The 25,526-nt window shown below is 40.5% G+C and overlaps 1 protein-coding gene across 13 annotated transcripts in view; it reads right to left on the bottom strand.

The window, feature by feature from the left end:
- The window catches only part of LOC147829973 (uncharacterized), a 145,180-nt gene extending 124,937 nt beyond the window's left edge, over positions 1 to 20,243 (bottom strand). For 2 of the 13 annotated variants that reach the window (XR_015447212.1, XR_015447213.1), the window contains exons 1-2: positions 20,006 to 20,243; positions 17,628 to 17,710 (exon numbers count right to left, since the gene is read on the bottom strand). The gene's annotated coding sequence lies outside the window, so the exon portion shown is untranslated. Of the gene's footprint in view, positions 1 to 17,627; positions 17,711 to 17,813; positions 18,929 to 20,005 lie in introns of those variants that run through there. The other 11 variants (XR_015447201.1, XR_015447211.1, XR_015447206.1 and 8 more) reach the window with 8 other exon arrangements.
- Between the last annotated feature and the right edge of the window lie 5,283 nt (positions 20,244 to 25,526).

The raw sequence follows: 25,526 nt of genomic DNA, 5'->3' as shown, positions 1-25,526 counted from the left end.
ACTGTTTTCCCCAATAGATTTTATGTGCCACAAGGAGAGTTTACACATAGTGTTTGTTCTGTTAATCCACGTCCCTAGGAGAGTGTCTGCACATAGTAAGCACTTCTTCAATATTGTGGAACAAAGGAAATGTTACAGGCTGCTGGAATATACTGTAAATATAATATTTGTATCAGTTTATTTGATTAAAAACTATTTTAAGGTAGCTGAATTGCATATTAAATAAGACACTGCTCTTTCCAAATGCATGTTGCCATGGGGAAATGCAGGCTGTTCTCTATTACAGGAAGAGTACTTCTCCAGGCCTTCTGGATCAGGGCAGGATCATGAGCTTATCTACATGCTTCCCAGGCATAGGATGGTACAAAATTACCAAAGTACTGGCCAACAGTTTGAATTTTCATAATCCATTCAGGATGTCAGAGTTGCAGGCCTGAGGATCTCTGTATCTAGTACTTGCGAGTGGCAACATTTAATCCTGAATAACTGCCTTCACTGTAAAGATCTCTGCTCTTTTGAGGAATCCATGGGTCCTCTGCCACCTCTCCATACCACTTTGCCTTCTTCTTAAAGTACAGTGCCTGCCCCTCCAGCTACACAGTAGGCTCAAAAGAAAGCTTGTCTGATTCATCTTAGTATCCCCAGAGCCTAGCACAGAGCTATGCAAATGGGAAGGATTCATTAAATGTTTACCGAACCTAAGTAGCCATCAGCAAAGAAACTCTTGGACAAAGAAATATCCCAAGTTTATAGAAACACCATGAGTTTATAGAAACACCAGTCCAGACTCCAAAGCAAAAACTATTTTATCTTTATCTAGAACAATAAGACCCACGAAAAGAAAGAAAATAAAGTAAGAAGGGAAGAAAGGGAGAAAATAAAGAGAGCTTTAGTTCTCCAAGCTGTAGAGAAGTTTTAAGCTCTTTTTCCAATGAACCCATTCATGAGCTAATCTTTCTAAATCAAAATTTGACAAAAGAAACAACAAAGAATGCAAAAATCATCCTCTCCGGGGGGTTCATTCCTTCATGTCAATCAAGGAAAATGTTAATGAGGAAGGTTCAGAAGGAGTCACTGATTCCTCATCCATAGCAGAAATTTAGTTTCACTTTGCACGGCTGTTCATGGCCAGGCTTGTAAAATCTGTAATTCATCTCTAGACAATAACTAATTATTACTGATTACTAAGAATAAGTCAACAAAGATATTTTCCTGTTTACATTCTTATCAGAGTGTATCAGAACCATCTGTTTTCAAATTTGTTGTTGCTGAGTTTTTTTTTTAATCCCAAGGGATAAATTCTCCACATTTGTTCTCTGAACACACACATGCAAAACTGCCTCTCGATGTACAATGGCAGTTTTCACTAAAACATTTGGGTAGGGGGGGAAACTCACGTATTCTGTGAAAAAAAGAAAAGAATTAGGTATTTTGTAGAATTTATCTTGAAACAAAGGCTATGTTAAGATCTCTCCCGCCTGTAATTACTATCTCCTGATTTACGTGGGTGATTGTTGTCAGTGCTTACAATTTATCTGCAGCTTCATGATACTAAAGTCACCACAACCAAAAAAATATAGTAAAAGATGCAACTAATACAAATAAGATTCTACAATTTCACAGCTAATACTATGTGATCTCTTTCCTCCATTGTCCATCAATACCAATCTCCTGAGAAATAGGCAATAACTAATTTCCCTTCTTTGAAGACAGGCATAATTGCTCCACTGCCAAGGGAGCAAGAGTGTGAGATTTAAACCGTGGTACACACCAAGTTCCTACATGGCTCTGGGCAAACAATTAACCTTTGGTGTCTCAGTTACTTCATCTGTAAAATAGGGATAAGGGCTTTGCACAGGTGTGATGCCTGGACTAATTAGTATAATTATCATTATTGATGCGAAAATAATGTTGGTCACTGATACTGTATCTCAATTTGGCACCAGGAATCATTTATATCACCCATACACTGGATCAGTTTTATAGGAATCTGTAAAAAGAAAAAGGAAAAGAGGTAGACAAAAACTATCTATAGAAGCTGAGAGTCTACAGCTAAAGTGGTCCATCTCTACATGGCCTCATATCTTAATGGATTTTTTTAAATAATTTGAAATTTAGCACTTAGATGTTTTCCAAACTTAAGACTAAAGATGTGAATTACAAAAATACAAGGATATTTTTCAAGGTCTGCCATCAGCTAGTAAACTGCACTGCACCAAAATGCTTTCCAATTCATGAGTAGGAGACATGACAAACTAGTAGAAGGCAGAAGGGTGAATTTAAGTCATAGAAGTTCAAGTAATTAAAGTTAAGTAAAAGTATACTCTGAAGACATCGCTCACGCTCTACCTTTAGGTGCATCTGCCCCACAAGAATCCCATCTCTAATACCCAGAAACCACCCAGCACAGGCACATGAAGTCCATGAGGCGCCAGCATTGTGAGACTGACAATATTAAAGCTAGGGACAGTAGAGTGTCCCTACACCAGAGCATAGGTCATGACTCATGAATTAATGAAAGAGACAAATCCAAGGAAGACAAAAGTGGTGTTTCTCTTGGTTCTCAGCCAAGACTCCTAAATGCTGCTGTGATTCCTAGGTCATGATGCAATGTGTACTTTTTAAAAATTACCTTTACATGTTGGCAAAAGTGACAACGAACCACGGAGTGTAAAAGAAGGTGCTCAGAAGGTTGGTGTACCATCCCATAACCTCCTTATCCCCTGGTGGAGCCTCGTGCTTGTCCCAGGTAGGAAACTTTTTTTGGCTTCTCACACTAAGACAGTTCCTTGCAGCAGAAAATTATCTTTTCTTATGCTGAGTAGGCATCAAGGCTCAAACCTCCCATGTCTCCGAATAAATTAGCCTCTTGACAAGTCATTCATACTAAGGACTCTAACCTTTCCCCCATATTTACCTCAAAATTATTGGGAATGACTTTCCAACTGAAAGGCTGAGGCCACTGTCATTTCCGAGTTATCCTCACCTATCACAGGAAACATAACAATTAGCGTTTTTAGCAGGATTGAAACTGCTAACACAATTTCTCTGTGTCCTACACCATTAAACTTGATTAGAAATTCCTTCGTGATTAACATTCATCTCGCTGTATCGCGCTTGAAGGTTAATAATATCCGCCATCTCCTGAGAGAGGGGGAAGGGGATCATATTTGTGAAATGAAGAGCAGCAGGCGACAGTCAGGAGGGGACGTTTCCAGCTCGGTCCACTAGAGGGTGGCGTGGCCGAGCCAAAGGAGGAGAGGCAGAGACACAGCTACGCAGCGCTGCTGGCTGCACTTGAGGTAGTAAGACAGCAGCATCAGTATTCCTCCTCTCTGCTCCTCTTCCTCTATAGGTTTCCTTTCCAATAAAGCCACTTCACAAAGAACAGAAGCCAGTGGTGACCGAGCCATAACATGACAGGGAAAAATATCAACCTATAACATTAGGCTGCCTAAAATAACAGCCAGTTTAATTCTTCTAAACCACTACTGTGTAAGAGAGACACATAATGTGACCTCGAGTTTAAAACTTTCAAAGATTCTGTAGCAGTACGTGTGCATGTGTGCTATAGGGAAAGCGTCTACATTATATACAATGCATAAAGAAATGTACCTAGCCTTTAGCACACCAGCTGTTTCTGCTTATGAGCCTGACTTATCCAGGAAATGCAGTAGGACATTTTGTAGTAAATATCCTACTTGATTGACTTTTTTAGGCCTAACCACTTAAGCTGATTTATATAATTTAGGAAGAAATATAAATGGGAGCAATAAAAGACAAACCTTATGAATTTCCCTTCTTTCTTTTTTTTTTTTAACATGTTATATTCATAAGAAAGAAGAGGTGGGGAACAAGCCTTTTTTGGTGCACTCCATATAGGTGATAAAGGGAAATATAATACGTTTTTCCTATCTGTAATATTGTTCAATGTAGCAAACCCTTTTGCTTGTTACAGTACAGTAAATGGGGTGTTTAATTTGGGATTCAATGTAGTCTAGAGTCAAGGTGCAGCAGTTTTATTATAGAAATACAATTTTATTGGAGGCTGAAGATTTAATTTCCACCTTACTCAGAGAGCCATAAACAGCCATGCCTATTTTACATTTTGCATAGCATTTGATATATGTAATTCCTGGCCTAATTTTAGAGTTTAAAAGGTGGAAGAGTCACAATACATGGATTCCAATTCCTCAACATTTCAGCCACAGATGACATTTAAAAATGAACCATTATCTGTTTCTTAGTCATGGATTTGAAGCCATTTTCCCCCTGCTCTGTCTGAGCTCCCTGTCACATCGTGCCCACATCCTCCGGCTGAGGTGAGCACAAAGCCACCTGGAGAGCACCTTCATGTTGCAGCAAATGCTTTCTTTGTTTAAATTTGTCTGCTAGATGGCATTTGTCTGCTAGATAACCAGGTGATATAGGTGCTTTGCCTTTTATTGCTCTTAAGATCTGTCAAGGCCACACCTTAATATCTGTTCAGATGCATGTACAGTATATGGGATAAAATGCTTTATCAATGTATTGATAAAATCATTTATAAATGTATTGAAAGGATTGAATTTAAAAGAAGTAATCAAATGATGTTATGTGGGAAGCTAAAACAACATTGGAATCCAAATGTGAGGAATGGTGTCATTCTCTTTCCTTCAAACACACACACACACACACACTGCTGCCCCTCCATCTGTTTGCCTTTGCAGCATTAGTTCTCTTCAACATTTCATATCATCTCTCTACCACCAGGTGGAGCCCTTCGTTTATGGACATCTGTCCATTTCTTCTTTCTCCAAGATGCTACCAGATAAATAGCTCTAGAGCTAAAATACTGTTGCAAACATGCTTAACACAGCGAAATAAAAAAGTAAAGCTTTTCAGGCATTGGTATAATAAACCTTGCTTTAAGACTCCTATTGCTACTAGATTTAATAGCTTACACATTTTCCTATTTACAACTTCTCCACACCAAATAGCAGAAAATAATATTGTTGTGTGTGCCATAAACAGTGTTGCTGCAGGTCTATTTTATGTAGCACTATCATTTTTATAATCTCAAATGTTTGGCAACTACAGTCAAAAAGAAAAAACCCCGCCAAATACTATATGTTATGTGCCTCAGTTTTCTACAGACTTAAAATATAAACCTCCCTGAGAAGAAGTATTTTCTTTAAACAAAAGAGAGTGGTAATTCAGCTGCAAGTAGTACAGGGCAATGTCAAATTCTTCTCTTAGTCAAATTCATCTCTCTTCAACTTGAGATCCAGTTAATGTATCTGAACTTTGGTTATGTTTAGAAGCTGATCAAAACTGCACACAATTAACAAAAGCAAATTGCTTAATTATTTTAATATTAGGGTTTTTTAAAAGAAATCAACCAAAATCTTCTCATAAACAAAAGGCAATAAAATGCTATTTTAAAATACTAGAACCCTGATTTGCATGTACAAATAACTATGGAATGAGCTCACCTAAACTAGCTTGCCAATGACCTCAACCTTGATCTGGAAAGATCGTTTATTCACAAGTAAAACATTCACATTCCCTATGCTAACTCTGTCTTGGATCTTTTCTTAAGGCAGCTTACTAACTGTGACGTTGGAAGGTCTATTAATAACATATGCAGTTAGCAACACTGGGAGTTTCATGTTTAACTAAAATATCTTTTCTGTTGCATTTTAAAATTTTAAACAGGATTTGGTATTTATCTATAATTTTGCTGAAATTAGTAAGTGGAAGAAGATTTGTGTGTGTGTGCATGTATGCTTTGTTTAATCAGTGCCCGGGCCCGAGAAACCTGGCTTTTCCATTGGTATACAAACTGGTTCTGTGATCCGAGGCTGAACACGAAGGAGCCCTTATACAACAAAATACTGCAACCACCATTTTGCCATCCGCTCGTACACGATGAAATGGTGGCACAGCATACAGTTAACACATTGCACCCACGCGAGTTTTCTTGGAGAGTATTCTATTCTCTAATGCTAATATCAAGCTGCTTTTTAAAGCATTGTCATCAAGTAGCTAGAGGTATTTTTTCTTTAAATATATAGAACGTGTGTGTGTGTGTGATGCTGAAACAATTGCCTGTGCACATTTGACAAAAGAATAGAAAAGACTAGTCAAAAATTAACACTCAAGCTCAGAGTGAAAGCAAACCTAAGTAAAACGCAGTTCCTGGAAATGCTTCTAGCAGTTCACAAAGCTGTGTAATGAATTTGGCCTTGTTGATTCCTTTCATTTTAGCTTTTGCTGCTTGCAACTTTGAGTCAGGATATTTAAGAGGGTTGGTGTTTTTTCATTTTCCCTAATATCTTATAAAAATTAAGCAGCAAACCCACATTCAACTCTCACCTGGGCACCCTGCATTGCTGTTTTTTACAGGGGCGAGGGTGGGGGGAGAAAACTAGAATCAATCTTTCCCTCCTCTTCCACATCTTCTGCTCTTATTTCCAATTATTATGAATGCTGCCTTGGCTCTTCTTAAGTGTGGACATTCTCATTTTTCTGCAGTATTTCAGGCTCACACAGATTCCTTGGGGATACAGTGAGGAGCTAGCCAACTGCACATGGGAAATGAGAATGTTCGTGGCTTAGAAAAACTGCCGTCTGTGGTAATTTTCCACTTGGAGCAGAAGGCATAAGCGACTTTTTTGTTTTAAACATAATGACTTGAGCTTCGTAAAGAGTGGTAGGTTCAAATTTGAACATGCAAACACACTAAAGTGCCTTACAAAATTTAATTTGACTTCTTTCTATAAACATTTTCATTATTTTCAAGTGCATAATAAGTGGGTTACAACAAGACACTCTCCCTTCACACCCCCTCCACCTCCAGACGGAATTATAAAAGGCGACTGTCTGTAAATGAGAAATAGTCCTGGAGGACCCACCAGCAGGTCATGCAATATGTGACATAGACCACCAGGGGCTGAACTGAAACCACTAACACTTTCTTCGTAGGATCATTAGCTAGAGTTAAACAAGGTGTCAAAGTGAAAAGATGGGGAGGTTGACCTGGCTCATTGTATGTTGCCTGCTTTCCTTTCAATTACTTTGCATTAAAAATAAATGCTAATATTTAATTTGATAATTTAAATACATTACTTTTCATCTTTTTGAAATGGCTCATGTATTATTTTGTGATTGCTATCTAAACTTGTTTTTCAGTAACTACTAAAACCCTCTGGAGAAAAATGCAATTTAAAGTTAAGGCTAAGAAGGGGTTGTTAGTACAAATTTTCCCTGCTGTACTTTTTTGAGATAAAAATAATTGACTAATTCTTAAATTTAAAGCTCATATCAAAATCTACCTTCACCCAAGATGAGTAGATTGAGCTCATGGAGTTAGTCTGCATGTGTACATACTTGACCTTGTGCTGACAGTTATCAGGTAAAACATATTCCTTTATAATAGCTACTTTATAATCTTGAGACATTGCTAGGCCTTTAGGTGTACTAATAGTTGCTGCCCTTGTTCCTTAAATAAAGCTGACTCAATAAATTTCAGATTGCGACTAAGAAATAAATGTCATGTCAGTAGCCTTCCACCAGACACCAGAAGAAGGACTGTGTGATTGTTTAGTCCAAAAATTAAGTTTCGTGTTTTTAATTGGTGTCATATCCTGTCCTGAGTCTATAGTGCTTAAATCAAAGGCCACATTAACCTGGAAGGGAAACTCAATAACAACTCCTTTTATCCCCTGCCTCAAATGTTTTTATGCTCAACCCTAATTTTTGTTAAGATACTTTCAGACAAAGACAACAGGAAACAGTAAACATGGCAACACTGTGGAAATAATTTTCGGATGTACTATTTTTCTCTGTGTTCAAAGAGTGAATTATACAGGCTTCAGAGGAAACTGCTATATCATTAAACCCAATGCAGACCAAAACAGCCACCCTTCCCGCAAAGTGGATATCCCTCTTCATTTCATAAATCTTCTTTCCAAGTAGACTAAAGCAGCCTCTCCAGCAATGGCCTGAAACTGTGGTGAATCCCAGTAGTGTGTTCAAAGGAAATCAGGAATATCTCACAACTTTGGGAGCAAGGATGCAATTATAACTGACAACCAGATGCCCGCCAGGGCTGCTACAACTACCTAGCAAGATTGCAGATGGTTCTGAGATATCTGCATCTAAGCAGTGAGTCCAAGTGAACGATATATGGATAAACAACAACACCGCAAATCAACAGATGCCAAAAAAGTCGCTGTGACAGAGAAAGATTTCAGATGTCAAGAGGTGGCCAACTCAGCCCCTTCTTCTGTCTCTTCCCTCTCCCTTCTCCCTGTCCCCCCTTCCCAAACAAAAAACTTGTTAGTGGTTAAGGACTCAACAGGAAATGTTTTGACACCCAGTGCCAAACACTAATCCATCACTGAAGCCTTTAATATATTTAGAAGTTTTAGATTATGGAGGCAAATAGGATTCTAATAGAAACTACCTTATCGTGGAATATAGAGGCTTAATAATTTGGCTAGGTTTACATTACATTTGTTGTACTTCCTCCTTAATCAAAGATTACCTTACAGGAGCACATTAAAATTCAAAGATAAAGGAAATTTGTTTTAATTATCATTTGTTTTAATTATCATTAACCAGCATGAAAATTTTTGTTCCTGAATGTGTTTTGGGAAAAAAATCAGTGCGTTTCCTTAGTAGATTATGTAACATTTCTTAACTTACCTAGTTATGCATTCCTTAATTTCCTCATTTTCAAATATTCCCTATTGTTTTGAAATACTTTCCTTACACATAACCAGACTTGACGTGCATTTGTGATTATTCAGCCAGCACCAGAATCAGCCATTCTCGTCCAAATACCAATAAAGAATTTAGAAAAATGTCTTACTTTGTAAAACTGTCTGAAATGTTAGTTAATTTTATGATATTAAAAATTTGCCAAAACAATACAACTATATTCAACATATTTATTCTTTCAGTAAGTATTGGTGGATTTTCTCACTGCCATGAACTAATTTGCAGGGTTTTTTCTAGTTTCTCTTGGAGTAACTAAAAAGCACACCTTTTCCAGGGAACTCCTTTTTGTGGAGTTTTACAAAAGGGCTTAGACTTAATAGTTCAAACACATTTCTTTTTGTGACATTCTTCTCTTGGGCTCCAGTGTACACTCCTATAGCGGTCAGTTCCAAACCCATTTTGAGGTCTAGGTTTTCTCCAAAAATGTCAAAACCAGATGCCTTTCAAAATAGCTGCCGTGAACGTGGAGACCTTGCTTCGCAGTGGATCTGACAGCCTGGTCTCCCTTCAGCTGCCGCTGACTTTGCTTCCCATAGCCACACGGAGCAACATTCCAAACAGAAGCATCAATGTCCCTTCCCGGTAACAACGCTACCAGAAAATATGCTGACCAAGGAGAACAGCAGGGAGGAGAGAAGCGGCCAAAGCGCTCGAAACATCTTAACAAGCACTAATTAAATGTTGCTTGAAAAATACGGCTTAAGAAAGCCAAATACAATAACTTCTTACAGATGGTTTTAGGAACTAACAAGACCTGTAGGAAACAGCGCATTAAGATCCGGGTCTCCATAGTCTCTTCTAACCGTTAGCAGCTGGAGGTGCTGTGCACTTCAGGAAGAAATGCTCAGAGTCAGTCTGATGAGAAGCTGGGGGCTTTTGTTGCTGTCCCCTTTTCCCTCAGAAGGGTCCTGGGCATCTGTTTTAGTGCACTACACTGTCAATTACTGAACCCGCCTGTCAATTGAATATAAAAAGGGCCTTAGCAGCCTTAAAATCTATTTTTTCTTATGGGGACAGAGCCATCCTGGAAAATAATAGTGAACACCAGGAAAGCCGGAGCTGTCATTTGCCATATCAATACCTCCTCCTGTTTTAATACATAGTTGACATATGATAACATTTCATTCATTTCTTGAACAAATATTCTTCAATGGTTACCCTTTAGGTGGTTTTAGAGATGAAGTAGTCAAGAAAACAGCAGCGGTGTCCACCTTTCAGAGTGTACAACCCGTGTGAGGGTATTGGTTGAGGAATGCATGAATGGGTGGATGGATGGATAGGAAAATGTGTGCTGGAGAAAAACATTTCTCAGACACAGGTCTGGTGGTCTAGGCTGATATTCATTTAGGATGGGATCCCTGGGCCAAGTATATTGGGAGAAGTACAGAGCCTGATCCTGAGGAGAGAGGTCTCCAGACAAATGCAGAGGTGGTGCCTGGGCTCAACATGGGCTTGAAAATGGGTGTTGGCATGGCAACCTGAGTCTCAAATGAAGGGGCTCCAAAGTAAGATGACTTCAACAGGATCTTGCAACCTGTTGAAAATTACTTAGAACCAATATTCTTGGTGAAATCTGGAAGAAGAACCTTTCATAATAAAGTATAAACTAAATAAATAAAATTATTTTAACTTTCAAAATACTATTAAAAGAGTAAAGGGTGTGCACACAGCTGACTCTATTTTTAAGAGGAGACCTCTTGTTTCCAGGTGTTTGTATAATGTCTCACTGGCCCAAACTGTGCTTCACTCTGGCAAGCTACTGATCTCACCGTTTGCTTGTCTTCTATCCCAATTTGCCACTAGTTCAGCTGCTTAATACAAACATTCTACATCCACGATGCAAACTGGGGTTCAGCAGTGAACTAGTAGAATTAGTAAGATTCAAAGGGTAGGGACTGGAGATTGTCACATCTGCCCTCTCCAGAACAGCTGGAGCTTTTGGAGACAAAAGGAACATGGAACAAGAGTTCTGTCACCCAAATTCTGCTGGTATGTTGGGAACAATGAGTCAATCTAGTCACCCAATGGGAAGGTGTGGAGAGGAATTTAGTGGGGGAAAAGAACTCTTGTCAACCTAGATATTTTCCCTAAAAAGAACTAGTTAACTAGGTCTTTTTCCAGCCAGTTGCTTTGCAGTATAATGAAGAGGAATTTTGAAATGGTTGGGAGGCTGAGCTAGCTGTAGTCTCTACTCCACAGAACCACCTGCTCATCAACAGCTCGCCCCAACCCTGAAACAGAGACTCCTCACTGGAATCAATGGAAGAAGACACACTTGCTTGAGACCTGGTGGTACCCATTTCATGTGTTCACTCATCAAACATTTCCTAAGACTCTTCCGTGCCATTGACTGAATAACTCTATACATGTGAGTTGAAAAGAAAGGCTGCTAACAGGGCTTTTACAGGAAAAGCAATCACTGAAGTTGTAACATCACAAATATCAGCTTCAGCCTTGCTGACATCCAATAGAGAAAGAAACCAATCTTAAATATTGAATGGTTTCTCTTAGATGAGAGATCCAAAACATAAAGAGCAAAATTAAATCAATCTTTTGCGAAAGGGAAGGAGACAAAGAGATGGAAGGAGGGTTGGGAAGGGGATAATAAGAGAGTTAGGAAGTGTTATTGGCATGTACCGACTCACCGTGAGGAATGGGGTCACTTTGCACTGCAAACATGGACTCATAAAAATAAACACAGGTTTAAAAGACAAAAAAGAAAGAAAGCTGTTTTTCTCAATGCCATGAACAGGACAAAGTGTTTCAGGCAGTGCTGTGGATGAAGATGCTGCTGGCTACCATGGTGAGGGCAAGATATGCCTGCTACTGCACTCAACAGCTTTCATGGTTATGTCATTGTCACAATAAATCTTTTAAATAGGACTTGTTGTTCCCGTTTGACAGATGAGGAAAGTGAGGCTCAAAGAGATTAAGTAATACTGAGTATGAGTAACCTCTAGTTATGGTAGAAAGTGGATTCCAACATCAGACACATCTGCCTCCAAAGCCCAGAGCACGCACTATGCTGGCTCTTCGAAGTGGTCTTAGTTGCTTGTAAATACAGTTCAGGCATTTTTGCTCAAACACATAAGAGGTGGACGCGTGCTTTTGAAACCAGGTCTAGAAGATGGTCTTTTAAATATATAGTTAAATGCAACATTCCCATGTATTGTTCAAAGCTTAGGGTGCGTGCCTGGGAACCTGTGTGTGTGTGTGTGTGTGTGTGTGTGTGTGTGTGTGTGTGTGTGTATTGCCAATTAAACCTAGGGTCTCATGCTTGTTAGGCAAGTGCTGTACAACTGAGCTACACCCCCAGCCCTTTTTTATTTTGGGGACAGAGTATCACTAAAGTGCCCAAGCTGGCTTTGAACTTACTTGTGATCCTCACGTCAGCCTCCCAAGCACCTGGGATTATGGGTGGGAACCACCACACCCAGCTCATGTTTTTGAAATATGTTATGGACTACCAATCTCATTCTTTGTGCTCTCATTTCCCATCCAACTTTTCCAGAGAGGGACCACTGAGGTAACGTTTCAGATCCAGAAGGTGTTGCCTTTCCTCTCCCCGTAGTACAGCAGTGCCCTAAAGCTGCCAAGGAGTCCCAGAATTCTTAGCGAGAAGAAATCACTTAGACATCTGAGGCACTGGCAAGGAAGAAAAAAGAATGGGGGAGAAAGGTAAGACCAGGTAAGGACAGGCAAGAAAGCAGGTGAAGGAGGAAGGGAAAACTGCTGCCCCATTTCCTTGTTAACCCCCACATCAGCCCTGCAGTCCCCTCACAGCCATCTGCCATCGCCTCCCAGCTGGCTGCTCCAACCACAGGCACATTTTTGTCCCAAATCCCTCAGTAGAGGGCTGCTTCCAGCGGGGAACAAATGAGGCATGTGGAGGCAGAAGACCCGGAAACCTTGGCTTGTCATGGAAACAGGACCACAGGCAAGCCACAGACCTCTCACTTTGGGTCTCGGTTTCCTCATCTGTAAAAATGAAATAATAATAAGGTCTATTTCACCAAATCTTGAACATGTAACAGGATCATGTATTTTTAACAGCTTTATGAAGTTATAATTGACATGTAATAAACCTCACATATTTAAGAGATAGTGCATTTGAAAGAGCATTTGTTAACCATATAACATTGATCTCTTCCAGGCTAGGAATCTCACAGTAGCTCCTCAATTTGTTAAGCCACTTTTAGTTTGGTTTTTGACAGTCTTCTTAACTGGTCTCCAGCCTGCCTGACCCACCTCATTTCTCACCATTTTCTAGAACAGATGCTCTGGTAAATAAAGTCAGCCTTCGCCACTGCACACCCTTCCATTTGACTTTTCCCTGAATCACCAGCTGAGCTCCCACCCTGCCGCCCATCTTCTAGCACCTGCCTTCTCCTGGGCTCCTTTGGCCCCGCGCTCCCACTGGTTTCAAGGCACTGTCCTAGGTGCTGGGGTGTCTCTCTGAGCAAGGAAGCCAAGCTCACTGCCTCCACCACCCCCCGCCCCACACACACCCAGCTCCTGCAGCGGTGTTTCCAGGCCAGAACCATAACTCCCTGGGTGAATCCTCCAGCTCTAGTGCTTTCTCCCCTGTGAAATTCCTTTTTAATTACCATTAACTAATTATCTTCTTCCTTTTTTCCCCCCTACAACCCTTGTTAGCTTTTTCATCTCATTTAGCATGTGATTTTATTTTGTAACATTCTTATGGGGCAAATATCATACAGGAAGCTATTTTTCCTTATTCTCATAACTCAGAGTAGGTATATTATTTGTTGATTTCAGAAAACTACATCAGAAAAACAGAGGTGTTGAGAAACTTTCCAAGGAAACAGGACCCACCACTATCCCTCAGTGGCATCTGTAATATGGGGCTGGTTGGCCCTGCTGGGAGGACAGCACTATGGAGGACAGACTGAATCACAGCTAGTCCAAAGGCAACCACAGGGGAAGCCATGCTCAAGGACATCTTCCTGCTGCCAGGGAAAGACAAGTGTCTCCTAGCAACCAGATTCCAGTGGCTTCCTGCCCCGGGAGCCCGCTGGTGTTCACTGCTTTGTTGGCCATGGTTTTGCATTTTGGCCTTGCTGGTCATTGTATTTGTTCTAGATTCTGAAGCTTTGGGGAATAAGGGCTGATCTGCAGGTTAGAGTAGCGTTGAGATACCATTTCATTCAAAATATCCTTTCAGCAATCACTCAAGACCATGTTTGGTTTTAGCCTAAAACGAGTAAATATGTTTTTTAAGATTTTATTTATATCAGAGCAGTTGGTCTGAAAGATGTATGAAAAGGAACAGCACGCATTCTTTCCATCAAATAATCAAAAAGTACGCATACCTTTTCCAACGAGATGCACTATCATTCAAACCTTGTTATAGCAATAAACTTTAACTTGGCAAATTCGCAGATGCAGAAAGAAAGGGTGAAGAAAATGGCTCAAGGTCTTTAAAAGTTTTGATGGCTTAAAATTGGGTCTGCTGCAATATAGATACGTTCTTTCTACAGATTTCTAAAGCCCAGTTTTAATGTCTATAGCACTATACAGTAGTTTTATTGTGGTGGGACTGAATTTAGCAGCAGATGCTGCATTTTTGGTTTTCTCTTATTCTTATCAGTTATTCATCAAGAGAATAGGTTTCTTATTATTTAAAAATTTTTATTCATATTTCATAGTGAAACATTCAAACAAACTCTAACTATATTTTAAATTCCCTCAACTCCATTAACATGTATTTAAAATCTGATTTGCTTTCTCTCTCAAAAAGGAAAACTCAGAGATGAGACAGAAAGGTTGAATCAAGCGCTCCTATCACATGTGTCAGAGAACAGGCAGTTTCCCAGCAAGTCCTCCCAGCCTGGCACGGCCTTGTTTCCTGGCTTATAGACTGCTGCTTCCAGATTTCTGAGGTGAGCCTGGGCTCTGTAGAATCATGCATTCTTAGGCAGCAGCCCTCATCTCCTCTCCTTTTCCCTCCCTCTCTCCCAGCAGTGGCACTTACAAAGTCAGGAGTCAAAGTTTAATCCTAACTGTTCTGTCTGTGGCAAAGTCTCCCTCCACCTAAGAAGAAGATTTTTCTTGTCAGGAAAAGTGTAGGATTTACAGACAGCTGCCACTGGCTCTCATCTTTCCACCATCCACTTACAAAGTTTAACTTCGAAGGATTTTTCTTTTTTACTGGAGGAGTGTTAAGCATTCCCTATAACCCTCACTGGCTCCTTGGTTCTCTCTTTGGGGGTTCTGTATGATTTATTTCCAAGGTACAGAATAAGTACTATGGCTAAGCTCAGGCTCCTGCATTATTACTTCTGCTTATGCATTGAACCTTGTCCATGCATCCAGGCCTTCCTTATTGTCTTGGGCTGTTCTGCATTTGCTGAAATGGCCAGGACACCCAGCACGAATCTTGGCAGAATGAGGATCTTTGAAGTTCCTAAGGAGCCTTTGGTTAAGATAAAAAACTGCTCTGCCACCCACTTGTACAGGCTCTGATTTCTTAGCCTTTAATCACCATGTAAGTCTGTTCTCTGAATGTTTTAAGACTAGTTGAAATATGTTCAGCTTAATCATATTTTTCCAAAGTGGGGGAGGTAACCCTGACTTCCCTACTGCCTCCATCCAGGAATTTGCTTGTAGTAGTGGGATGGGACAGGCGAGGCCTGCAACATGGGCTTTGTGTCACTCCCTTGATCAAGATTCAAGACATTTCAGGGATAATAGGCCTGGGTCTCACCCATAATCGTTTCCATTTTGATCATAATTTACAGAATAATTATAAATGACGAAATTGATTGGGGGCTCTAGAAAGCCAAACAGTGGGAGGCAGTGTGGAGCGGTGCCAACTGCATGAGGTTTACCTTCTCAGAGACTACATTAAACTTCCAGGTGTGTTTCTTACTAGCTGTGTGATTTTGGGAAAGTCACTTGACTTCTCTGAGCTTTCTGTTCTTTACCTTTAAGTTAGTAATTGTGGTAACTACCTGCATGAAGAGTCAATACTGGGATGCAAAGAATTTAGCATAGTGCCCATAACTGCCATGTATTGAATAATAGGTTTAATAGAGTGCTTTGAGACATGAAGTATATTAGATTATCAATTAACTGTTACTCATATGATGAGTGGAGAGACTCAAATAAAATTTGGACTTTGTTTTCTCAACACCTTGATAACCCAATTATTAATTGAAAAGACCATATGGAAACCCACAGAAGAAAAACAGAGGTTGGACACAAGCTCTCCTGCATGCTCTCCATTGTCAGCAGAGTCAAGTCCATGCCTGAGATCAACATGGCCTTCATTAATGTCCCATGAGCCACCCCTGAACCGATGAGAACACTCAAGAAAATAGCATTCACCACACACCCAACAAGTATTTACTGGCTCACTATGTGCCGGGCCCTGAGCTAGGTGGTGGATATGGCAGTTTGCCTGGGTTTGTTTTAAGAAGCACCCAAGGTCTGTTTTAGGCATTTCATAGGAATTAGCACTTTTACCCCTAACAAAACCAGGAGGGAGCTATTGACATTAACCTCATGTTACAGATGAGGAAACTAAGCAAAGAGAGGTTAAGTGACTTGTCCAAGGCCACAGGAGCAATGCATAGCAGAATTAGAATGAGCAGAGCAGCTCTAGGCACGTTGGCAACCCTGCACTGCCTGCTCTCTGACAGCTCCTCAACTGCTGAGGGGCCTTTCATGCCCCTGGCTGGGTTTCTCTCTGCTTTGCCATGATGGATTTCCTGGAAGATAAGATCAGGGCTTCACTCTTTCCCTTCCACACTAAAGGCTTCAGAAGGGACAGAAATGTCCCTGTGAACACTAGGTAGGCCTTCCATGACTATGACAACAGTTATCACACATAAACCAATCTACAAACACTTAGGTGCATTAAAAATATCTACCTTAGGAGAGATTTACTTCCCATAATCTAATAAGACAGATTTTTAACTTGCAAACTATTGCAGCTTTTGAAGTGATATTGAAATTCTTCTAGACACAAATTACTTATAAAATCAAACTGTCACTTTACAGCGGAATGAAAATTAATACGTTCTTGATTCCCGCACTTGGGTATAAATTCCCTATGGAAAACACTGAAATTTAGAGGGCTACAATCTGAATCTTTTTCTCCACCTCTTGCAGTAAAAGATAAAGAACACAAACAGGCAGTAATGGAAGAAGAATGCTTACTCAGAGCCTAATATTTCTTCCTTTCCTATTTCTTTCACTGTTGGAGAATTTGACAAAGAGAAAAAAAAAACTGTCTTATTTTTGCAAATGGAAAACATCATAAAAAGAAAAATGACCTCCAAAATAGTTTCAGCACATAAATCTTTTTAAGGGATGGGGGCAATCCTTCATTATGTTCTTTTTAGAATCTAGACCATCACAGGCACACAGCACACACCAGACCAGGTGCTAAGTAGTGTTCATGGGTAGCAAACGACATACAAAAAAACAAAATTGCTCCCCTGAAGTTGAAATCAAAGAGCCTTCAAGAGCAGCTTCATGTACATGTGAATGGGAGAACTCACGAGAGTGTGATGGAGACTGTCCAGAGGGAGGCTCCCAGTTCCCAGGGGTTGTGTTAAACAATGACAGATTACAAAATCCCAATGTGCCATGTTGGGACATAACACATGCACGCACATGCACACACACAAACACACACACACACACACTTGTGAAAAAAACTGCCAAAGTTTTAGGAGAACACATGTTATGGATATAGCTACAGTCATTCGAAAATCACTCCATTTATGAGTCCATTCCTCATCTCTGTTATCACTCTGGCTCGCTATTTAGGAAATAACAGAGAACTATGAAGCTAAAGACAGAAAATTTAATTATAAAACAAAGCCACCCACCTTGCTTTTGGGGTCAGGAAGTACAATGGCCTTCTTTCGCAGCAAGAATGAACTAAACACCAGTGTGTTACATGATCGAACATCTATTTAAAAGAAAAGGAAATATTTTTAAAAAGAAAAGCTGCAGCATTTCAGTCCTTCTTATTACAAGTCCTAACAAAAAAATTAAAAATCTAAATTACATACATACTGTGGCTCTCTGGTACAAGGCAGAAAGCAGAGTCTGCAGATCGCTGTTGCCTCTTTTGCAAAACAAAACAAAACAAAACGCAAGAGCAAAAAGTAGTGCTGGCAAGAGAGGAAGGACATTAAAACACCTTGCAACCTCCTGGGTCCCTCCCTATGCCGGCAGTGTAGGCTGTAGAAGTCGCACGCTTAACACCAGTGTCACCATCGTCTGCTTAAATGGCACAGAAAGTACTTAGAAAAGAGAAAGTGACTGACAACGGATGTGCTGAGCCAGCCCCATTGCCACTAGGAACAGCCTTAAATGTCCACACAAGGAGAATAGAAAGAAAAGCACATTTTGCAATAGAATAAATTCTTTTTTTTATTGAGACCACGGAAAGTCACATGACCCTGGATGTAGCCTTTTAGGAAAGCAACTGAAACGGTAAAGAAAGAAGCGGGGGCTGACTCCTTCCTCCTGCAGCCTCGAAGCCCGTCCTGCCCGCGTCCCCATCCTTCTGGGCGCATCTGTGGAGCTATTAAGTGGGATAATCCCTCTGGCCTTTGATACATTTCTGGACATGATTATTTCATTACTCGCAGTATATCAGTAGGATCATAATAAAAAGGACTTCTGACAACCTGCCAAGAGTTTTGTGGCCTTGTAAACACAAAAGTGCTCTAATAAAATTTTATTAAGTGTTAAAAAGTCATAAAAAGTGAAATAACATAAACTACAAAATTTACTGTCCTCAGCAAATGCTGAAAATATCGTCCACAGTAAAATTAAATTAGCATGTAATAGACAGAGAGGCAGTGTGGACTGGATTTAGAAGAGGATCCAGGGAAAATGACACTGTAACCCAATCCAAGGTCAAGGGGATTTAATTCGGATTTTCCCCTCTAAATGTGAATAAATGTGCTGATTACAGACAAGAGCTCCGGGGTTACCGGAGTCTCACACACTGTCAATACTTTGGAAGAAATAATATATCGCAGATTGTAACGCCAGCCAGGAAAGGCGCGGACGTCCAGGGGGAGGCGGCGAGGGGCAGGGTGTCCACTAGGGCGCGCTGCGAGACCGGGAATCCACGCCGGGGCGCCCACGCCGCCCGAGCCCTGCGCAAGCCGCTCCTGAGCCCCCCTCGAAGTCATTTTTACAGTGAATTCCCCCTTCCCCCTCTCCTGTGACATTTTTCCAAATCGGAAGAAAATGAAATGTAAGTCGAGCTTTGCCGCAGGCAGCTCTTGGTCCCCTTTCAGACTGGGAGCGCGGGAGTGGGATACGCTGCCCCCGGGCGAGGCTAACTCCCCGGGGGACCCGGCGGTGCCCCCTCCTCCGGCGAGCACCCTGGGACTGGCCGTCCCGACCTGAGAGGCCGAAGAGCCAGCGAGACCCAGCTCCAGCTGCGCGTGGGGCGTGGGTCCCCTCGGATGGCGCCGGTCACCGGCCGCGCGAGTTCAAGTGCGCTCCTTCCTGACGCCGCGGCTCCAGGACCGAGTTCTCCCTGCTCGGCCTGGCTCCGGAGATGCGAGCGCCCCGCTGCCCGGGACTCCTCTCCCCGCCTCCTGGCCGCGCAGGGCTCGGACGCGCGCGCTGGGCTTGGGGTCCCGCAAAGAGGTGCGCGGGCCGGGAGCGGGGCCCAGCGCGAGCCGCGGGGTCCTTTCCCGGGCCCCGCGGAGGCTCCGCCAGGGAAGGAGCCCGACTTCCTCCACGCCGCTCGAGTGTGCGCTGCGATCGGCAGGAAGCGGCTCGGACGCGCAGCCTGCGCCTTGGCAGTCCGCCTCGCTTTGCGAAGAGAATCGTCTCCCACCCAAGCCTATCCCCTCTCCCCAGGGCCTCGCGAAGGTTTGTAAAGAGGGGTGCGAGGTCTCAAAAGTGTTGTCCTCCGGGGGGAGAGCAGGTTGGTTACGGTGCCCAGTGAAAGACGGGTGCCTTTGTCGCTGGAGAGGATCGGCGGCCACGTCTCCTTTCTCAGTTCCAAAGTGATGCTAAGGCTGCCCTCGGAAGAGTCCGCATCTCTGTGTTAATTGGAAGTTAGTGAAATGGGAAATAAATGATCAGTGGCGCGTTTCATGGCAGCATTTCTCCTTAGGGATAGCCAAGCTTTCAAGCTGCATTTTAGAATTAGCCACGTTTTTGCCAGTAAGTATTTTTAAGTAAACTCGCTACTAAAGCCAAAGAGAGGTAAGTAAAAGTTACCACGTACGCGCCTCCAGTTTCCTTTAGAGGCTGGTCCAAGTTATTAGGGTGAGGACGCTTCTCATTTTTAAATTTCCGGATGGCAAGAGCATTTGATTTTAAGGTGGCAAGGCTGACGACGTTCAAGGGCAAATGGCGTCTCTGAGGATCTCTCCATAAGCAATGTTCACTTAATGTTTCTAGCTTGGAATAGATGCAATTGACAGTGGAAATTATACCCCCATGTTTTCGATGTATTTGTTATAAGTTGTATGAGAAAGGTGTTTAACACATTTTAAATGACTGTTTATTGTAATTTACAAAGTACTGTATTGAATTTGAAATAGGCTGAAACAGCGGAGTTAAAAAGCAAACAAGTCCATTTAAATGTGGTTTGACATTTGCTATCAAGGGCTTTGAGAGCAATAGAAACAGAATGAAAAGGAATGGATATAAATAATAAAATTCCATGTTTCTGCCCCCGCGGTGGAGCAGATGAGTACTTGCTTTTGAGTCGGGCCCTGTCAGCAGCATGGGGATGTGAGAGGGCAGGGCTGCCTTTGGAAATGCAGGGCATGCGCATGCATGGAAGTACAGAAACAAACTTTTACTACTGACGATGTTCTCAGGAGTTCAGGCTAAAAGTTTTGCATTTAAAAATTTTTGGGAAACATTTCTTCATTGCTTTTCTGATATACTATTGCTGTAAGTAGTCTTTTGTAAATTTTAAGTAAGATTAATACAACCTGATTCAAGAAATTTAATAGAAGAGGATTGCAAAGCCTATAAATTCAGTCTCTGTAAAATTGTGAGGCCATGTGTTCTTGCGAAGAAACTTGGAAATGTATACATTTAAATGAACATAAGAACATAGTGTAAAGCTCTTCTTCCACACCATTCCCCCTTCCAAAAGTAAAAAATCCAGAATCTATTTTCAGTCCTATAGTAATGCTATAATCAGGTATTTTTTTTAAAAAAAAAAATACACAGTAGGGCCAGGGATTTAGCTCAGTTGCACCCTGTCTGCCTCAAAAGTGCAAGGCCCTGAGTTCAATCCTCAGTACCCCCCCCCCCCAAAATACACAATTCTGTTAAGATGGCGAATACTTTTGAATGCATTCTGAAGAAAAGGATTTTTCTTAGACCCTTATATGTTCAAGGGACTTGAAAAGGCAAGAAATTTGGAAACACATTTTACTACTGAAATTTGTGACCATTAAAATGTGCAATTAATTATATTCTAAGTAGTAGGAGTATTTTTTCTAACAACATTTTTAGTTGTTTCTTTGCTTTAAAAGTTCCAAATATTTACTTATATCAGCTATATGACAAAAAATTATTGGAATTTTACTGTCCATTTTTTTGTCTGCATTAGAAAGATCATAAGTGTATTATATTAATCTTCTCTTGATAGACATGTAATAAATTTGAACATGTGTCTTTTGGGAAAAAAACAATTCAAGTTTATTTCTCTCTTTACCTTGGCATTTATTCTGGGTTTACTTTTTTGTGCACACAGATTGCTATCAAATTCAATTTGGATGTGACAATTTGTAGTAAAATTTTCATACAATGAAAATTTTATATGGAGAAACATATATTAAAATATGAAGTAGCTAATAATCAGCTAAAATTAAATCAGGTAATGTAGCATTCACTTTCTGGGTTATAATTTTGGAGGTACTTTTGTACACAGGAAGGATTTTCTTGTGTTCTGTGTTTATGAATACCTAAATTATCCTACCGTACAACTTTAAAACTTAATAATCAAATACTAAATTTATACATTTTGAAGGTGATTATGGCTAAGAATATGAGAAGCAGATTGGTTTTATAAAAAGGAGCAAACATATAAAATCACATTTTTAAATATAAACTCAATTTTAGTTTCTCACAGAAGTCTGTGGCCAGTTCATCAGTTTTCCATATCAGTTTTAAAACAGTATGTAAAACTCCCTTTTCCATATTAGAAGTTCATCTTTAAGGTTCTTTAACTGCAAAATCACTCAAAAACAGAGTGTTTTATGTGAAGGGCCTTTTCATGTGTTGGTACCATCGATTACATATGAGTGTATAAAAATCTTGTTTAAAAACCAGTAAAAGTGAGGAAATTCCAAGTCAAGCTAGCTAATTCCATTCATAATTCATTCAGAGTGCCTGCCTTAGGAAACTTGCAAACAGTTTATAGCTATATGTATAAAATAAGTTGACTTGCTTTGTAAGTGAGAAACAGTTCATTTTGACCTTGTTGCTCAGAAAGCTTAACTTGATAAAAGTATGGAATGTAGGTTAAGCTTTTTGGTTTCCCAGGAATTTTCTAATCTCAACCTTTTCTGGATTTTTGCTTTTTGAGAATGTAAACACAGAAGGACAATTTTTTGTTCTGAAGTGGGATTGGCTTTCTCCCGTCCATTTCCTTCTCACTTACACATTTGTCCACTAATTCTTCTGAGAGCCGGTGGTGGGGGCAGTCCTGCAAAAAGAAAAGAGCATGTGCCATTTCTCTGCCCCTTTCCCCATCCCCACCCCCACCATCCCTTTACTCTGAGCAAATTGGACAGGAATTTAACACTGACACAAGGCTCAAACTGCTACATCCACAGACAGCCTTAAGGACTTTGGGAATTGGAAAAAAACCAAAGACTTTGCATTGTGAGCTGGGAAAAACAACCCAGGAATCCCATACCTTGATATTGGGGAACTTCCAGGCCATCTCTCTCAGACCTTAAGCTCTTTGTCCATCTGCTTGTTTTCCAAGGCTGCACTGTAGGCTGATGCCTTTGGTCTTGATGTTCAGGAAGGCTTTAAAACTTTTCCATGGAGTTTTCTTAAACATCCCGAGGAATGGTAATTTTAAACCAGACTAATTTTAAGGGTGAAAACTAGCCCAGAGAGAGTCTTTACCTAGTAACTTCAATCTGAACTCAAGTGACTTTTAAAAAATTTCAAAACGTGGCTTTCCGGTGGAAAAGGCTGCCATCTACTTAGAGGAGGGATTCATAGGATCAGTTAATATCCAGCAAACACGCACCATTTAACTAGAACAAACATGACGCTGAATTACTGGCTCCCTGTCTTCCTGAATGCAGGTTATTTTGTGTTCTTACAATTTAACGTTTGAAGGGTTTTCCTGTCTTTGAAGTACAGCAGTTTGACACCTGTTTGGCTAGCCCCCTTAAAAGTTGAGGCTCTATTCCTACTTTGAAAGAGTTAGCGACTCCACTTTCCCTCCTTCGGGTTTCCCAGCACACTGAGTACAGTGGTACCTGCAGCTGTGGGATTCTCTCTCCTTCGCAAGTCAGCGCCTGCACCTCCCGGGTTCCAAGCTTCATTCCTCTAGGTCAGAAAGCCCAAAAGAAAAGCCTGGGGCCCCACACTCACCTGGTAAAGCCATAAAGAGGTAAGCTTTCATAATGAGGGGCCATATATCAAAATTCATAGCTTTTTAGAACTGGAGTATCTAGTGTTCAAGCATCAGTCTCATGCCAGAGCAAAACACACTAATGCCAAATGTGTCATAGGGGACAAAACCTGTTCAAATGATAAACCAACTTGTATCCCTTTCAAACTACAATTTGACTTTTACCTAAAAGATGCATACTGTTTCATCATATTTTATGACATAGATCCTACAGTTAAATATTTCTACTGAAAATTTGTCCATGAATAAAAACCATCATTCACAAATAGTGTATTAGGAAACAACTGCAAATTGTTTTTAATAAGCTGATTTTTTGCCAAATCATACAAATACACGCAAAGTACTTTGTAAACTGTGGCAAGCCTGTAAATGAGAGCAATTTTCAGGTATTTAAATAATTTTGTTTCCCTTTGCCACATCCACCAACTCATCCTTGTGCTCCCTAGCTTGTCCTGGGTTGGAGAAACGCAACCATTGTTTTCAAAGGCTTAGCACAAAGGCAACTTTGTAATGTGAAACCTTTATAAAGAGTGTTTCCATATGAATATTAAGTAAGCATTTAGAATTTTATGAACTTTGGGGCTTTCTTTTTGGAGAACCGGACATGTGTACAGGAAATTAAGATATTCTGGTAAATCAGGCTGGGGATATGGTGGTAGATAGAGAACTAGCTAGCATGTGAGAGGCCTTAAATTAGATCCTGGAACCACATAAAAATTAAAAAGTTATAAATGAGTCAAAAATAGATTTCAATCCAGTTCTGGTTTAAGATCATGATTCAGTAAAGAAGAAATTACACATAAATTGTGTCAGAAGGCGGGTCAGCCTGAATTGTTTGTAATTCTTTCACAATTAATTAGAATGGAATTTTGATGCTTATGCATTTTCTTTTTGCAGATAGTAATCACTTTGATCCATTTAATTTCTCTGGAAGAAACTATAGTCTTGGTAACAGAGTTAGCCTTCCTGGGCTGTGTTCAGGCACAGGTTGCTTTCGAGCCAATAGCATGTGAATCATGTGGCGAACACACGTCAGTAAACAGCTTCACAAAGCATCCATCCTAAGACCACATCTCTTGTGTTTCCCAAAGCAAGTGGTGATGCTCCATCCAGCCAAAAGGACAGACTCTAGACTTAGGTATTTGTCACAAGTGTTTTGGGGACCCTTTTCCTCGTTCCCTGGTGTTGGCAACTGTAAGTCTACTGTGTCAGAATGGACTCTGTAGCTACCAAATGAAAACTCATACTCCTGCACCTTTCACATGGGGAAATGGTCCAGTCATTCCTTGATTACATCACAGATGATACGAGAACAAGACAAGTGGGAACAGGGCATGGCAGAACAGCTGAAAATCTCTACAAATCAAGTACTTAAAACCACTTTGAAGTCACCCAGCTGCTCTTTGTTTTTTTAATTGTCTTCAGTGAAACTCCAAAAACCCCATAATGTCTACCTTAAAAGCATCAGGAGTATTCTAATTGGGTAATAACCATCCATATTTTCCTTCTGATAAAAGGAATTAAGAATGAAATTTTATGATGATTATAAACTGTATTACTGACCCAAGGGACAAGAACAATTATGAAAAAATATGTCCTATGTATTTGGCATGAATATGAATTTAGACTTTTAAACCATTCGTCTTAGAAGCTTAAGCATCTTATTAAAGCTAAAAAATAATATTCACGGTATCTGATTGGTATCATATCATCAATATTGCAGCAGGCTCCTTGCCAAATACAGAAACTGACTTAGTTTTTGCTTATTGGGCTTATGCTAAAAATACACTGTTAAAATGATGAAAGGTGGTAAAAAATTTTGTGTACTGTATTTTGAGGTTTTTTTCCTTCCTCTTTCCATTTAAATTACTAATCATGAGGAAAGAAAAAGCAGGAAACTTGGTGAACCTTTACTGCTAAATACTGTGGGAAGAGCTGATCAAAAGTACTTTAATAACTAACAGTCGTTTGAGGACAAGTTCACCTTGCATAAAGATGAGTCAGGGCCAGGTATGGGATTTGGCTTGGAGAGCAAAAATATTTATAGCTTTGATTTAAGACTACCTGCCAGGCATCATGATCAGTTAACTCTGATAAAAACTTTTTGAATGAATTGAAGATGATCAGG

This window comes from Heterocephalus glaber, unplaced genomic scaffold (assembly GCF_053883595.1).
Source record: "Heterocephalus glaber isolate CG9 unplaced genomic scaffold, H.glaber_assembly_v1.0 deba00000347, whole genome shotgun sequence".
In the NCBI taxonomy this organism is placed as follows: domain Eukaryota; kingdom Metazoa; phylum Chordata; class Mammalia; order Rodentia; family Bathyergidae; genus Heterocephalus; species Heterocephalus glaber.
Note: the sequence above shows the minus strand (reverse complement) of the source record. Positions and strands in the feature narration are given on the sequence as shown.